At 35.5% G+C, this 17556-nt stretch overlaps 1 protein-coding gene across 2 annotated transcripts in view; it reads left to right on the top strand.

Annotated features, from left to right (window-relative positions):
- LOC141498265 (MARVEL domain-containing protein 3-like) overlaps positions 1-17556 on the top strand; it is a 72619-nt gene that overhangs the window by 23601 nt on the left and 31462 nt on the right. Inside the window, exon 1 of one of the 2 annotated variants that reach the window (XM_074201300.1) lies at positions 14509-14712. The exons of the other annotated variant lie outside the window; for it this stretch is intronic. The gene's annotated coding sequence lies outside the window, so the exon portion shown is untranslated. Of the gene's footprint in view, positions 1-14508; positions 14713-17556 lie in introns of those variants that run through there. 2 annotated transcript variants of the gene reach the window in all.

Genomic DNA, 17556 nt, shown 5'->3' with positions numbered 1-17556 from the left:
TGTACATGTGGTTTTCTTGGCAAGGATACTGGAGTGGTTTGCTATTTCCTTTTTCAATGGTTTAAGGCAAACAGAGGTTAAATGACTTACCCAGAGTCATATAGATAAGTAAGTATCTGAGGCCAGATTTGAACCAAGGCCTCTTTTGACTCCCTACTCTGCATTCCATTCACTGAAACACTTAGTTGCCTTCTGTCCTCATACTAGGGAACTTCAACATACATATTGATACTTCCTGAAACACCATAATCTCCCTCAAATAAATTCCTCAAAACCTACATTTCACATGAGGAGTACCTCCACCCCATCTCAGCAGTACACAGAGATGAGCATAAACTTGATTTTACCATCAACCACAAATGCATCAATTCCATGTTCATGAACTCTGAAATTCCCTTAGCTTATCACAATCTATTGTCATTCACCTTTCCCTCTGCTTTGCAGTCCCAAATCCTATTTTTTGTCCATACTGTGACCTCCAATCCTTTAACCCCTTAATTTTCTTCAGGATTACCACTTTAGCTCTTCTCCTTTCCCTCTTGATGCTTTGGTGAGTTAGTTCAACTCTTCACTATCCTCTTATCTTGAATCACACAACACCTAAGCACTTCAATGGTCTTGCCCTGCAAAGTCTCAACCTTGGATCATTTTCACCTTCTGCCACCTATACATTACTGCTAAAAAAAAAAAAGGTAAAGAAAACCATGCTTCCTGGAGCTACCACAAATTTATGTTACATAATCTCAATAAGACACCTCATTGCTATAAGACAATTCTTCTCTACCTCTCTAATTAACTCACTATCACACACAGGCTCTTCCAAACCTTTTCATGCTTCCAGAAAACTCCTTTAACTTCTCCTCTTCAAGCCTCTCAGCTGAGAGGCTTCATTTTACTGAAAAAAAAAAATTGAGGCCATTTGTCAAGAATTCCCTCTCCTTTCCTCTTCCTCATCTCACATCATCCAGATATCCTCTTCCACTATGTTCTTCTTCACCCTAATCTCACATGAAGTGGTAGCCCTTCTTCCTGCCAAGGATAACCCCCCCACACACACACAATCACCAGAGGTCCTGTTATATACTGTCTTCTTCAACAGATTGCCTCTTTTATCATTCCCCACTGTCTTACTTTTCTTCAATCTGTCTGACTACTGGCTGCTTTCGTACTCATTACAAACATGCCCACATTACTCTGATCCTCAAAAAACCTTCAATCCATCTATACCCTCTACCTCTTACCCTTTGTCTCTTACCCTTATCTCTCTTACATTTGTGGTTAAACTCCTTGAGAATGTCATCTATAATATGTCCCCCCCACTTCCTTTCTTGTTACTCTCTATTAACTCTCTATATTCTGGCTTCCAACCTCATCACTGAACCAAAACCTTTCACTCCAAAGTTACTAACAATCTCTTAACTGACATCTAATAATGGCCTCTTCTCAATTTTCATCCCTCTTCTCCCCAGATTTTTGGGATACTACATTCTTCTGGTTCTCTTATCTATCTGATCATTCCTTTTCAGTCTTCTTTACTGGAGCTTCATCCAGGCCATGCCCAATGAGTATCCTCTAGGTCTTCTTCTTTTATCCCTCTAAACTATTTTACTTGGGGATCTCATCAGCTCCTATGAATTCAATTATCATCTCTTTGCCCATGATACTTAAATCTCATCCCACCCTAACTTCTTTACTTACTTCCAGTCCTCTATCTTGAACTGCCTTTTTGAACATCATGAACTAGATATCTCATAGATATCTTAAACTCAACATGTCCAAAACTGAACTCATTTCCCCCCTTACTACCTCCCATTACTACTGAGTAATAGTCTCAATCATCCAGATTCAAAACTTAAGGTTTATCCTTGACTCTTTGCTCTTTCCTACCCTCCCCAATATGCAATCTATTGCCAAGGACTGTGGATTTTACTTTTGTAACATCTTTTGCATACATGACCTTCTTTCCTCTGACACCGTCACCTCTTTGGTGAAGATCTTCATCAAATCAATCCTGGATTAGATGGGAGTGATTGAATGAATTCTGGACCTGCCACAAGTCTCAACACTACAGTCTATCCTATGCTCAGCTATCAAAGTGATTTTCCTAATAGCCTATGACCTCCTCAGTAAACTCCAGTAGCTCCCTAGAACCACCAAGATCTAATATAAAGTACTCTGTTTGACATTCAATGTTCTTCATAACACACACACACACACACACACACACATCCCTTTCCAATTTTATCTCCTTGACTCCCATGTCCTCTGGGATATAGAGACATTCTTATTGTTCCTGAAACAAGACACTACATTTCCCAACTCTAGGCATTTTTACTGATTGGCCCCCATACCTAGAATGTTCTTCCTTCTCCTCTCCACATCCTGGCTTCCATCTAATCCAAAGTAAAATTGTACTTCTATAGGAAGCCTTTCCTGATTCCTGGTAACTCTAGGGTCTTCCCTTTGTTGATTATCCCCGATTTATCCTGCATTTTTCTTGTTTATAATAGCTGTTTGCATGTTATCTCTTACCATTAAATTGGGAGCTCCTTAAAAGCAGAAACTGTCTTTTTTACTTTTTTCCTTCTGTCTCCAGAACTCAGCATAATACCTGATTCTGAAGTGCATAATAGTTATTACAATCAAGTTCAGAAGTTAAGGCAAATACAAAAGGAACTAAAATGTAAATACACATACACACACACACAGAACATACATATTATATATGTATTTATGAGTATAACAATAATAATAATGAGTAGCATTTGGAATTTGGAGGCTTACAAAGCACTTTATAAATAGTAACCCCTTTGATTCTCATGTTAATTCTATGAGATAAGTGTTTTTATTATACTTATTTTTAAAATGAGAAAATTAAGCTTAGCAGTGGTTAAGTGACCTGCCTAGGGTAACAGAACTCAGATATCTAAGGCAGAATTTGAACTCAGGTCTTTCTGGCCTCAAATTCAACACTCCATCCACTGCCACACCCTTTGTGAGATGGTCCTGATTTTGAAGGGGTTTGAATGCTGGTACTCCAGACACAGCAGTCTCAGAGCCAGCTGTCCATGACGTGGCAGTTTTGATGCATGCCTGCCATTCACTGGATGGGCCACAGGATGCCACTGTTGCATTTACTCTGAGGCAGCTCTTGGGGAGTGTTAGAAGGAAAGGGCAAAAGAAGACAGATTTTTACAATGTAAACATCTAGGTCATCCCAAGATAAGACATAATTTAGATTTCTTCTCATCAAATATAACTTAATTTTTTTCATTTCATTAGAGGGGGCTTTTGAAGTTTTGTGCTAACTTTAAAAAAAAGACCTAACATTTTAAAATTATTCCATATATAATTTGAGATGCTTTACTCTAGATAAAGACTTAAAAATGAAAGATTAAATGAATCTTCTAGCAGTCTATAAGAGATGTTAGAAGGAAGAACTCTTTTTTATTTTTTTCCCCCAAGGCAATGGGGTTAAGTGACTTGTGCAAGGTCACACAGCTAGGTAATTATTAAGTGTCTGAGGCTGAATTTGAACTCAGGTCCTCCTGACTCTAGGACCAGTGCTCTATCCACTATGCCACCTAGCGGCCCCTAGAATGAAGAATTAACAGATTTGGCATCTGATTTTAGGGTCATAGTTTCAGACCTGGACAAGAACTTAGAGATTATCTGGACAACTTTCTCATTTTACAGTTGGGGAAATTGAGGTCCCAAAGTGTTAAATGAATTGGTCAAGGTCATGTCACTACATGTAGCAGAGTCAGAATTTGAACATCACCCCTCTGACTCTAAATCTGATTTTCTTTTCACTGCTTCAACCATGGTAGGGAGCAATCACTGCAAGGAACAACAGCTTGTGACTAGTTTATATCATATACTATTTTCCCCTCACAGATTCGGGAGCAATGACAGTATTTATTCAATAGATGAATGACAGATAAGCTTATTTTATCAGGTTAGAATAAGGGTGACAGTTTAAAAACAGTTGCTGGAATGAAGATTGAGGTAGGTGATAGAAGACTTTAAAAGAATGGGCTTAGGTCCTATAATAAGATGCCAAACAAAGCCTCCCACCCTTCCTGCTGTTTTATATATATTGAATGATGATGAGATGGTCAGAGCTTTACCCAACTCTCTCCAAATCACGCATCATGATGGTGCAACTCCAGCCCCAGCTCCAGTTCCAAACCTGCCTCAAGGTCTTAGCTAATTTAGAATGAAGATCAATTCTCTAGGTCAGAGTGATTCATCCAAATTGGACGTAAGCAGGGGAGAGCTGGTAACAGGGTAATAAATTTGGAAACTAAACCAAAATGACTTGAGTTTGAATAATTTCAGAATGTAGGTTGCCATAGCAAGGAATAGTCATTTTGGGCCTCAATCAAGTCTAACATTAATCAAGTTTGCCCTACTCTAAATAAGACAGTCAACCTAGATGGTGACTCAAAGATAATGCTGTCTTACCCTGCCACCTCATTGCTGACTTTCAAACAAAACCAAGAATTTGAGGGGTGGAAAAAAGGTGGTGAGGTCTAGTTAGGCTAACAGAAGTCTTGAATTCTTGCCCTAAGCTGGCCATACCATTTTTTTTTGTTTTTGGAAGGCAATGGGGTTAAGTGACTTGCCTAAGGTCACACAGCTAGGTAATTATTAACTGTATGAGGTTGGATTTGAAATCAGGTCCTCTTGACTCCAGGGCTGTGCTCTATCCACTGTGCCACCTAGCTGCCCCAACCATGCCATTTTGAAAAAGATACTTAATCTTTCTCATTTGTAAAAATGGATAGTAACTGTTCTACATCCTAGAGATGTTATACAGCTCAAAGGAGAAAGTGAGGTAGATACTGTTAAACATTCTTCAAATATTTGATATTATTGGCAGTGCTGCTATTACTACAGAGAAAAAATGCTTGTTGATCCATAACATTAAGAAAACTCAAACATTGTTATATCTGACCATAGTCAACTTACATGAGTGTAATTACGTGAATTAATTGCAAAGTGCACAAGAATAACAAAGGATTCATTGTCTCACTTTCTGATTACTTTATTTCAACACTTTGTATGAACCCTGAAACTATGCCTGTGTTGTAGGGGAACTAGTTTGACATCATGTATGGTGGCTATCTAACTGGTATTCTGAGGATTTTTGATGTTATAATGGTGGCAGGATTCCAGGTCCTGCTCATTAAGACTATAATAATCTGCCTATTACTTCCCTCCTCAAAAACTTTCAAAATCTCCTTATTGACTCTAGGATAAAACTTAAGATTCCTGATAACAGCATTCAATGCCCTTCACAATCTAACAGCTTATTTCTCCAATTTTATCTCTTACTCATTACCCTATGTGGATTCTCTGTTACCGCTAGACCAAATGTTCTATAGAAGCTATTTTTATGAGTATTTAATTAGTAAACTACAAAGGCAAGCAGACTGACATTCAGGGACTCACTATCATTCTTGTATTTGCATTATCTATCCTTCCTTCAAGGTTCAGTTCAAGGTCTACCACCTGATTAGAGATTTTGCTTATGATTCCAATCCTACTGTGCACACCCTTGGATCAAGCAATACCTCTGCTAGATCGAAATCCCCAGGGTCATCAAAAAAAAGGGAAAAGACTCATTTGTACAAAAATATTGATAGCTGCTCTTTTTGTTGTGGCTAAGAATTGGAAATGGAGATGATACCCATAAGTTGGGGAACAACTAAACAAACTATAATACAATATTATTGTGCTATAATAAATGACAAGCAGAATTATTTCAGAAAAACCTGCAAAGATTTACATAAAATGATGCAAAGTGAAGTGAGCAGAATCAGGAGAACATTGTACATACTAATAACAATAATGTACAAAGAAGAATTGTATATGACTTGACTATTCTCAGCAATGAAATCATCCAAGACAATTCCAAAGGACTAATGATGAAGTATACTATCCTCCTCCAGAGAAAGAACTGTTATTGTCTGAATAGATTTTCTTTCATTTTTTAAAAATTTGAGTCTTCTTGTACAAAATGACATAAATAAAATTTTCATATTATTGCACATGTATAACCTATATCTGATTGCTTACCATCTCAGGGAGGAGAGAGAGGGGAGAGAGGGAGGGATAGAATTGGAACTCAAAACAAAAAAAAAAATACAAATGTTAAAAATTATTTTAACATGTAATGGGGGGAGGATAAAATATTATATTTTTTAATGTATTGAGGAAATTTAGTAAAATAGAAAAAAATGAATTTGTTCTTGGGGAAGATGGTGTTCCCTGGATGGATTGGTTAGACCTTGCTTGGTCTGGATCCCACTGCCTCTGATGGTATGTGGTAGCTAAGAAGAGGTCTCATTCTCTGCAGGAATCTCTGACTTCTTAATGAACCTCCTAATGCTCAAGTCAGGTTTTGACTTTGACCCCTTCTCTATCTCCCTCCCTATATGATACCTATCTGAGATTGGCTCCTTCCCTTGCTGTGTCCTGATAAGCCCTCAAAAAATAATGTTGATTGAATTGGAAGCAAACTTCCCACAATATTCCAAATGCTTTGCTGCCCAAAAGCTATGTTGGCCCAGTATCCTGTTGTAGCTCTAGAAAAGATTCCCTGGTTGATATATTGCCTTGGTCACTGTACGATAACTGTCCCTTCCTCTGGTTCTGTCCCAGGTTGCCTGAGGGCTATTGTCATTCTAGCCTCTCCCCCTTTAGCATTTCTGTGTCCTCTTATGCATATAGATATATTTCTTTGTTTTCTTTACTATTGTTCCTCCTGGAATTATTAGAATTTTAATGAGGTTATTTCTCTCATTCTTCTTCTCCTTCCTCCTCCCCATGTATTCTACTTTCTTACTTTTCCATTCTTCTTTTGGGATTATCTTAACATAATAGAATCATATTCATGCCCTTTGTATAAGTGGACATTCTCTAACATCCCTAGTTATGATAAAGATCTGGGGTATTACATGTATCATTTATGACTAATAGTTGCCTTTTTATGTTTCTTATGGGTCTTGTGTTTGAATGTTAAATTTTCTATTCAGTTCTGCTATTTTCATCAAAAATGATTGAAAGTTTTCTATTTCATTAAATATCTATTTTTTCAAAAAATAAAAAATACCTATTTTTTCTCATTTAGGATTATATTTCATTTTATTGTGTAGGTTATTTTTAGTTGTAATAATAGTTCCTTTGTCTTCCAGAATATCATATTTCAAGAATTTTAATCCTTTATAATTCTAACTGCTAAATCTTGGATGATTCTGACTGTGACTTCATGATATTTGAATTATTTCTTTTTTGTCTGTTTTCAATTATTTTCTCTTTGACCTAAGAGTTCTGAGTTATGGCCTTAATATTCCAGGGAATTTTCATTTTGAGATTTCTTTTAGGAGATGATTAGTGGATTCTTTCATTATGTACTTTGTCCTCTGGTTCTAAGGTATCCGGGAAGTTGTCCTTTATCATTTCAAGAAATATAATTCTATTTTCTTTTTTTGTTCATATTTTTCAGGTAGACCACTGATTTGTAAATAATCTCTCTTTTATCTATTTTCTAAGGCAGTTGTTGGGGTGGTGGGTGTGGAGAGAGGAGGGGAGCTCCTACGAAATATTTCACATTTTCTTCTATTTTTTTTTTAGTCTTTTGATTTTTAACATTTCTTGCTATTTCATGGAGTCATTAGCTTCCACTTGACCAATTCTGATTTTTAAGGAGTTATGTTCTTTAATTTTTAATGTTCTACTAAGATAGTTATTCTCTTCATAATTTTCTTGCATAATTCTCATTTCTTTTCTCAATTTTTCTTCTACTATTCTTGATTTTAAAATTGTTTAAATCTGTTTAATTCTTCTAGAAATTTTCATGGGCTTATATCCAACCTATATTTTTCTTTGTGGATGTTTTCAAGTCATTATCTTCTGAGTTTGTGTGTTGGGTTTCCCTGTCACCATAGTAGCTTTGTATGGTCAAATACTTTATTGTTGTTTGCTCATTTTTCCAGCTCTGTTCAACTTTAAGAAAGATTCCTCACTGGATAGTTTTCTTTTATATTCTATTGCTTTCATTGATTGATCTGGAGACCTGAAAAATTTTGGTGCTTTCAGAGTCATAGGGTCTGCAATCTGCAAGTTTCCCTGATCCAGGTTTGGGTCTATTGACTTGTATGTGGTTGAATTTCTATAGATTGCTTCTGGATTCAGTTACAATTAGCCTGCTGGGAGATTCTGCAGGTTCTGAACAACTAAACTGCTGGCTTCCCCTTGATTTTGGTCTTTTGCCCTGATTTATTTCACTCCAGACTTATGTATAGGATTAAAGGTTAGAGCTGGTTCCCTACTCAGTCCTAGGACTCAGAGTCATACAACTAAGCTTTTGAAACTCGTTCTTTGCTCTTTATACAGGTAGGGCCTCTGCTCCCTCAAGAATAAGATTATTCCTCTCCACCCTGGAACTCTCTGACTCAGAACTGGATAATGAGTGACAAGTTGCCAGATGGCATTCATTCTTGAGTTCGGTGCTAGGACAGGGATTCCCTGAGATTTCTTTCTTTCCAGGTATCCTCATCTGGCATTGGACTGCTCCTCATCACTGAGACTGCTGCAGCCATTCCAGACGACTGTTGCTTTCACCTGTTATGGTCCAACAATGACTGTTTTCCTCGCCAGCCCCCACCCCAGTGACCAAAAACTTCTCTTTCTGTCTTTGGCTGCTTGCCCCAGGTAGAAAAATTATTTCCTGTGACTTTTTCTTGGCTTTCATAATTCAATTGGGTACATTTTCCAGGTTGTTGGAAAGTCAGACAATGGATCTTTTGTTATTATTGTTTTTAACCTTCACTTGATTTCACTCATGCAGACTGTCTGTTGTTGGTTTTTCTGATATTTACAGATACAGCAATGTTTGTATTTTCATAAAGATATGGGTCAAAAAGCATTTTTATCTCTGTAGTAAAAACAATAATACTGCCAAAAAACACCTAGAATTTGAAGAATATTTGACAGCATCTGCCTTTCCTTCGCCAGTTTGAGTTGTATAATATCCCTAGGAGGTAGAACAGTTGTGGAGGGGGTTTGTTGGAGAATTGGCAATAATGCTAGCTTTCACTCCACTATTTTGACTCCACCCTCCTATTTTTAGAACCTGAGAGGAATGTTTGTGGGAGATCTGGACTCCTCTAGATCCTTTAATGTCTCCATTTTAACTAGAAATCATCTAATGAATTCAGTTTTAAATATTCTGAGTTTGAGATTATGGTGGAATATTCGAGTAGATTTATCCAAATGGAGATACTCGGTTGGAAATATAATCTTGAAACTCTAGAGAAATGTAAATTTCCTAGTTGTCAGAATAAAAGGAACAACTGAATAAAAAGATACTGGTAACTATAATATCTTTTATCATCTATAATGCATCTCTTAACTAATGTTAATATTAATAACATCTAACAGTTATCCAGTCATTTAAGATTTGCAAAACACTTTCTCTCTGCTACCTACCTTATGTAATCTAAACATAGATCTGCCCTAAGGTTCTGTCCTATGTTTCTTCTCTCTCTCTCTCTCTCTCTCTCTCTCTCACACACACACACACACACACACACGTGTGTGTGTGTGTGTGTGTGTATTTATATGTATACACACATATATTTTTCTCACTCAGCTATCTCATCAGTTTCTATAGGTTTAATTATGTTCTCTTTGCAGATGATTCCAGATCTATATGTGCATCTTTAGTATCTCTCCAAAACTTTAATCCTTTATCATCATCGACCTACTGGGTTTCCTGGAGACTTCTAAAGCTCAACATTTCCAAAAGCTCATTAGCTTTCCCTTCCTACCTACTCTCTTCTAAACTTCCCTACATGACTAAAACAATATGAAGTCATTAAGATAGGTGTTTTAAAAGTATGTGAGGATAACAACGAAAGTAGGATTGTTTTTAAATATGAAGGGTGATAGGGGAGAAGACCTGAAATGCCATGAATGGATTCTACAACTCCCCTACAGATAAATCAGTGTATTTTATGGGAACAAATTATAGAATGCAAGAATGAATGAATATTTAAAGGGGAGGTAAAGAATAGAAAGAAATGTGTGATGTACCCTAATCAAGTCCAAGAGTCAACAATAAAATAAGCATCTGAAGTTTCTTAGCAATTTCCAGAAAGGAGAACTTATGGGAAAATGGAAAAGGTGGTAAAAGCAAGGGATTGAAAGAGGGAACAAATGGGAGTTTCAATTCAATGCTAGGAGGGGTTCCACTGAAGAATATTCCCATGGGGAGGAATATTCCCATAAGCCTGGAATGGGAGATGGCTATTGACAATGGGTATAACCTGATGGACTTTGTTGTACAGGTACACTACTTCCTTAATTAACAACCTGTAAAGGGGAAAGAAATTGGTGAAGACGCAATTAGCACATAAAAGAGTGGGAAGATATGGATCCAACAAAGGAGATTGCATGGCAAATGGGAAGGAGAATAATTATGGGAGGGGAAGTGATCAGACTTAGACTGAACAATTTGTGAAATAGGATAATTTCTTTTTTTAATTTTTTTTTAATTTTTAGATTTTTTTTCAAGGGAATGGGGTTAAGTGGCTTTCCCAAGGCCACACGGCTAGGTAATTATTAAGTGTCTGAGTTGGATTTGAACCCAGGTACTCCTGACTCCAAGGCCGGTGCTCTATTCACTGCGCCACCTAGCCACCCCTTAGGATAATTTCTTTAATGAAGAAATGCCTCTATCCTTTTTACTATCCTTATGAATGACTACTTTTAAGAGTGAGGCAAATCAATGAGAGATCAAGTTCAAAAATAATTCAGAAGCTTTAATTTTATGAAGAGCATAAAGAGATTAAAAAAGAAATAAACAAGAAAAAACTATAAATCTAAGTTCAGAATAAACAAAAATATAAGAAAGCAAGGTAAAGAAATCCTGCAATGCAAACAGTAACTTTAAAAAACAAAATTATAAAATGCTTTTACTGAATAAAGACAGATGTAAACAACCAGAAAAATATTAACTGTTAATGGGTAGGTCAAACCAATAGAATAAAAATGACAATACTACCTAAACTACTTTACTTTTTCAGTACCATACCAAACTGGGATAGAAAAAAATAATAACAAAATTTATCTGGATGAAAATCAAAAGGAAGAAAGTCTAGTACTGCCAGATCCCAAACTCTACCACAAAGCTATAATCATAAAAAAAAAACAGTTTGGTTCTACATAAGAAATAAAATGGCTAATCAATGTAACAGATTAGGTGTACAATATCAGGAGCAAGGGAACTCAGGGACCTAGTTTTGATAAACCTAAAGATCCTAACTATCAGGGCAATAATTGACTGAAATCTGCTAGGAGAACTGGAAAGTAGGCTAGTGGAAACTGGGCAAAGACCAACATCTTATACAATATACCAAGATAAGCTCAAATTTAGATATAAAAGGTGATATCATAAGGGGTTCTATCTGTTGCATCTATGGAAAGGGGAGAATTTATGACCAAACAAGAGTATATTATAAATTGCAAAATGAATGATTTTGACTCTATTAAATTGAAAAGATTTTGCACTAATAAAATCAATGCAGTCAAGATTTAGAAGGAAAACAGAAATCTGGGAAACAATTTTCACAGTAGTGATTCTGATAAAGGTTTCATTTCTAATTGAATCAAATTTATAAATTTGCAAGTCATTCCTCAATTGAAAAATCGTTAGAGATATGAACAAGCAGTTTTCAAATATAGAAATTAAAGTTATATAATCATATGAAAAAATACTTCAAATTACTAATTATTAGAGAAATGCAAGTTAAAACAATTATGAGTTGCCACCTCATACCTTTCAGATTGGCTAAGATGACTAAAAAGGAAAATGATCAATATTGAAGAGATTGTGGGAAGATTGGGACATTAATGTACAACTGGTGGAGTTGTAAACTAATCCAGTCATTCTGGAATATGGAACTATGCCCAAAGGGCAATAAAACTGATCATAACCTTTGCCCAGCAAAACCAATCCTAGGCCTATATCCAAAAGAAATCATAAAAAATGGGAAAAGTCTTACATGTTCAAAAATATTCATAGTAGCTCTTTTTGTAATGGCAAAGAATTGGAAATTGAAGGAATGCCCATCAGTTGGGGAAGGGCTGAACAACTTATGGTATATGAATGTTAGGGAGTACTATTGTTCTAAAGAAACCAAGAATAGTTAGACTTTAGAGAAATTGATGCTAAGTGAAAGGAGCAGAACCCAGAGAACATTGTACACATTAACCACATTGTGAGTTGACCAACTATGATGGAGGCAGCTCCTCTTAGCAATTGAGAGACATAGGACAACCCTGGGAGACTTATTATGGACAACACCATCCACTTCCAGTGAAGAACAAACAAAACAAAACAAAAAACTCACAGAATCTGAATGCGTATTATGTTTACTTTTTTAAAAACTTCTCTTATGTTTTCCCTTCCTACCCTATGGTTTTCTTTTTTTTCCCTTCGTCCTATCTCCTCATAACAAAATGACCACTTATGTGTTACTTATAAATATGCAAGTGGATGAATATTGAAAAACTTTCATAACATGTAATTGTAAAATAAAATATCAATCAAGAAAAGAAAACAGACAGTTTTTAGAGGAAGATATAAAAGTTATCAGTAGTCATATAAAAATACTCTAAATTACTAGGGATTGGAGAAAAATAAATTAAAACAACTGTGAGATACTTCCTCATATCCATCATATCAGTTTAGATGACAAAAAAGGAAAATGAAAAAATCCTGTGGGAGTTTTGGGAAAATATATACACTAATACCCTATTAGTGGAGCTGTGTCCCAGTCCAAATATTCTGGAAAAGATTTGGAACCATATCCCAAAAGTAATTAAACTATACTTACCCTTTGACCCTCCAATACTGCTCTAGACTTTACCCTAAAGAAACCAAAAAAAGAAAAGGAAAGGAAAGGAAAAAAGACCATATGTACAAAAATATTCATAGCAACTCTTTTTGTAATGGTAAAAATTGGAAATTGAGAGGATGCCCATCAATTAAAGAACAGCTGAACAAATTATGTTGTAATACTATTGTGATGTAAGGAATGAGGAAAGGAATGGTTTTAGAAAGACCTAAGAAGACTTATATGAACCAATACAAAGTGAAGTAAGTAGAACTAGGAGAACATTGTAATATCAGTAACAGGATTACTGTAAAGATAATCAACTGTGAAAGACTTAGTAAAACTGATCAACATAATGACTCACCACAGCTTCAAAGGACTTTTGCTATCTACCTCCAGATAAAGAACTGATGGACTCATATTACAGCTAGGAGCATTTTTTCTCTCTCTATTTTCTTTTTTTTTTCAAAATAATGTTAATGTAGAAATTTGTTTTGCATAAATTCATATTTATGATGTGTTTAGTATTTATTGTCTTCTCAATGAATGAGAATGCATTGAAGGTAGGAGGGGAGAAAATCTGAAACTGAAAATAAAATCAATTATAACTGTATAAAGTTAACAAAAAAGAAATTATTTTAAGAAAAAAGCAGGGGCGGTAGGTGGCGTAGTAGATAGAGCACTGGCCCTGGAGTCAGAGGTCAAATGTGACCTCAGATACTTAATAATTGCCTAGCTATGTGACCTTGGGCAAGTCAGTTAACCCCAGTACCTTGCAAAAATCAAAAAAAAAAAAAAAGAAAGAAAGAAAAGAAAAAAGCATAGAAAATATTTTAAACTAACAAAAGAAGTTAAAGGAGAAGAAATTAAAGTGGTGAATTTTAAATTTAGAATTTAATTGACATGGGGGAAAAAAGAGGAAAAATTAGATAACAAAAAAAAGAAATCATAAGTAAAATTCTCAGACTAGAGATAGGTTTGACAAATGAAGGGAGGAGGGAGAATAAATGGTATGGAGGACAAGAGAAAGTTTGGGGAATAAAGTTGCAATCAAATCAAAGGTACAAAGTACTCACTTTAAAAGAGGAAGGGTAATAATTTAAAGCCATTTAAAAATACTACAGACACAAATGTAGGAAAATGCAAACCTAATCTTTAAAATTCCAACTATGAATGGATTAAACAATCTAATAAAATGAGGGTTGGCACATAGTAGGCACTTAATAAATGTGTACCGAATTGAATGATAGATTGAATAAGAAAACAAAAATTGATGTTGCTTTCATGAACCATAACACAAAAACAAAAACATACATAGAATTTTTTAAAAGAGTCTAGAACAAAATATACCATGTAAGCAGTAAAATCTAAAAAAAGTTAGAGTTAGACAAAACAATAAAAAAATTCACAATACAGAGTTAAATAAGGAAATTACGTTGTGCTTGAAAAAAAACCAAAGATAATGAACTATTATCAATATTATACTTATTTGCTTCAAAAGGTATAAGATTGAAATTCATAGAATAAAAGTTAATTGGATTGCAAAATGATAGTACAGATAGTACCTATAATGTAGTTTCTGAATTATCTGTGAATTTAATCCATGTTCCCTTTTTGTATATACTTCACTGACTCCAGTTAATTAGAAGATGAGAAGGTTGTTTATGATAGTCTTTGATATCAGCTCAAATAGCCCAGCTGGCTGAACAGAAAACAAAGCTTATTGAAGATGGACACAGAACTCCTCTGGCACAGAGGTTCCAGTTTTCACTTCTCTTATATCTCAGAGTTGGGAAAGAATGAGGTGAGTGAAAGAAGCTCCAAAACATCTCTTAATATTCCTCTTTTAATACATAGACTTCTGATAGACTGCTACAGAACTAGAGTGTGTTCTATGAAATATTGGAAGCAATGTTTGTTTTTCCCTAAAATTTGCAAGACTGGTTTATATAATAGAGTTCTTTTCACTTCAAATCTAGTTTAGACATTTATTAGATACATCATATTATACTGGTGAAGAAGGCCTTATTGGTTATTCCATAGGCAATCTCTACATCTAATAAAGAAATCACCTACTGGGATCAGTTATAGTATTATAGGTATAAATATGGCCATATTATGGTTATGAAGACAAAACAAAATGATTCCTGATTATAAGTACCTTAAATTTTATCTGAGGAAAAATTAGTCTATGTATAAATAAATAGAAAACGTATCCAAAATAAAATTTTGGAGGAAGGACACTAGGAATTGGGGAGACCAGAGCTAGGACACATAGGCGATTCAATGGATAGAACACTAGGTCTAGAATCAGGAAGACCTGAACTCAAATTCAGTTTCAGATATTTACCAGCTGTTTGTCCCTGGGCAACTTACTTAGCCATATTTGCCGCAGTTTCCTCAAATGTAAAATGGGCTGGAGAAGGATTGAGCAAGCTACTCTAGTAACTTTGCCAAGAAAATTCCAAAATGGGATCATGAAGAATCAGACACAGCTTAAAAGACTAAACAATAACAGGGATTCTAAGAGGTAGAGAGGAAGAGAGAGTAAATTCTAGGCATCACCAATAGTTTGCACAAAAGCAATGAGATAGGACAGAATGCTATATGTGTAGAATGGTAAGGAGATCAAGTTGACTGAACCATAGAATTTATGAAAGGGGATATTGTGCACTGAACCTGCAAAAGTGAAGAGAAAACAGACTGTGAAGGGTTATAAAAAACCAAAATGAAGAGTTTGTATTATATCATGGAGGGAATAGGGAGCTACATAGGGATTTTGAATAGGGGAGTGCCATGGTTCCTTTGCCTTAGGGATATCACATTGGGATTAGTGTGAAGGATAGATTGATGAGAATAGAGATTTGGGTGAAAGAGATCTGTTAAGAGACAATTGCAATTTTCCAGAGGAAAAATGATAGGATAGTTGCATGGAGGTCCAATGTGAATGATACCTTGGGGTAGAATTGATAAGCTGTGTCAACTGATTGTATATTGCAAAATGAATAATTGGATAATGACTCTGAGGTTGTGATGCAGAAACAGATAAGTAGAAAGCTTTAGAGAAAAGATTTTTTTAATCAAAAATGTTTATCCCAGACAGAACAACCATCCAAATCAGAAGTGTCCAATTAGTGGATGGTGTCAAATTGGAGCTCTAGAAAAATTATAAATGGATACATAGGGAGCTGAACCCATGGGAGCTGATAAGATCACTGAGAGAGTGTATAAAGAGATAGTGAAGAAAAGGAGCATCCACAGTTAAGAGACATCTATGGTTGATAAATTAATAGAGCCATCTGAGAAGAAATAACCAGATATGAAGATTAGAGGGGATGCTTGTAAAAGAAGAACTGAGAGGATAGGTTCAAAGGTATAAGTGGAGGTGATGGTCTAGTATGTGAAATCTAGAGTAGGAATAGCTCGTTTACTGAGAAGTAAGTTATGGAATTAAACATTTTCTCCAGCCAATTCTATACTTCGGGTGGGAGGAGGAAGACTATAAATTCTATTATAGAAGTGAAACAGGCCCACAGGAGAGAGAATTGTTTTTGTCTCAATGCTATGCCTCTAGCCCCACCACCTCCACTAAAGCAAGCAAATGATACTGGATACTTTTAAGTTTTTAACAAAGGGAATGGAGTTAAACTATCTCAGAATACATAATCAGAAAGTCCATATACTTCAGGTCATGAATCTCAATATTGACCTTCAATTAACTGTTGAAAATATGATCTTCTTGAAAGTGACCAATTCTCTTTTTTTTTTTTAGATTTTGCAAGGCAATGGGGTTAAGTGGCTTGCCCAAGGCCACATGGCTAGGTAATTATTAAGTGTCTGAGGTCGGATTTGAACCCAGGTACTCATGACTCCAAGGCCGGTGCTCTATCTACTGCGCCACCTAGCTGCCCCGACCAATTCTTAATGTGAGAATTCTGTGATATACCAAGAAGGAAGAAAAAAGTAATATAGTTATATGAACATTCAGAGTTCAATTTCTCTTTCCAAAGGTTAGCTATTTCTCTTATACCCTGAAGCTGCTTGGAACTTTGGTCTATATTAGTCAAAGATTGCCCAATAATGCTTGAATAAACCCATCAAAAGATGTCATTAGCCACATAGAAGAGAAACCACTGACAGGTAGAAATCATATTATTCAAAGCTCTAAAGCTTAGAGATCAGTAATTCATTTCAAGGCTGCTCAGATTTCCTTTATACAGACTGTGGCCAAGGGAAGGAGATTAGCACACTGATCCACACTGACCACAAACAACCTTATCTTTAAAAATAAAGTTAATGAACCATAAAATGAACCAAAGGATAGCCTTTAATTGCTTCAATGCCTGGCCTTTGATGAAAGTCACAGTTTTAGTCAAGAGGTCCTTTCCCTGGTCCCAGAAGCTTCTCCTTTTGTAATTTGCAGCCAATCAGCCATAGCAAACCAACATTTTCTTGTGTGGTGGTTTCCAAGGTAGTTAAAATGACCTCCATGAATTATTAGTTGGTCATTTTGAGAGTTTCTGGAATTTTTTCTTCCAAGACTGTGAATTAAAGGGGAAAAAAAACTCATTCTAAAAAAAATTTATTCACAAACTTATACCCTGTAATCTTACAACTTAATTATGACAAGCTAGACAAAGAGAGAATT

The sequence above is a fragment of the Macrotis lagotis genome, chromosome X (genome assembly GCF_037893015.1).
Source record: "Macrotis lagotis isolate mMagLag1 chromosome X, bilby.v1.9.chrom.fasta, whole genome shotgun sequence".
NCBI lineage: Eukaryota > Metazoa > Chordata > Mammalia > Peramelemorphia > Peramelidae > Macrotis > Macrotis lagotis.
The sequence above is the reverse complement of the archived record's forward strand: the minus strand, read 5'-3'. Positions and strand labels throughout refer to the sequence as shown.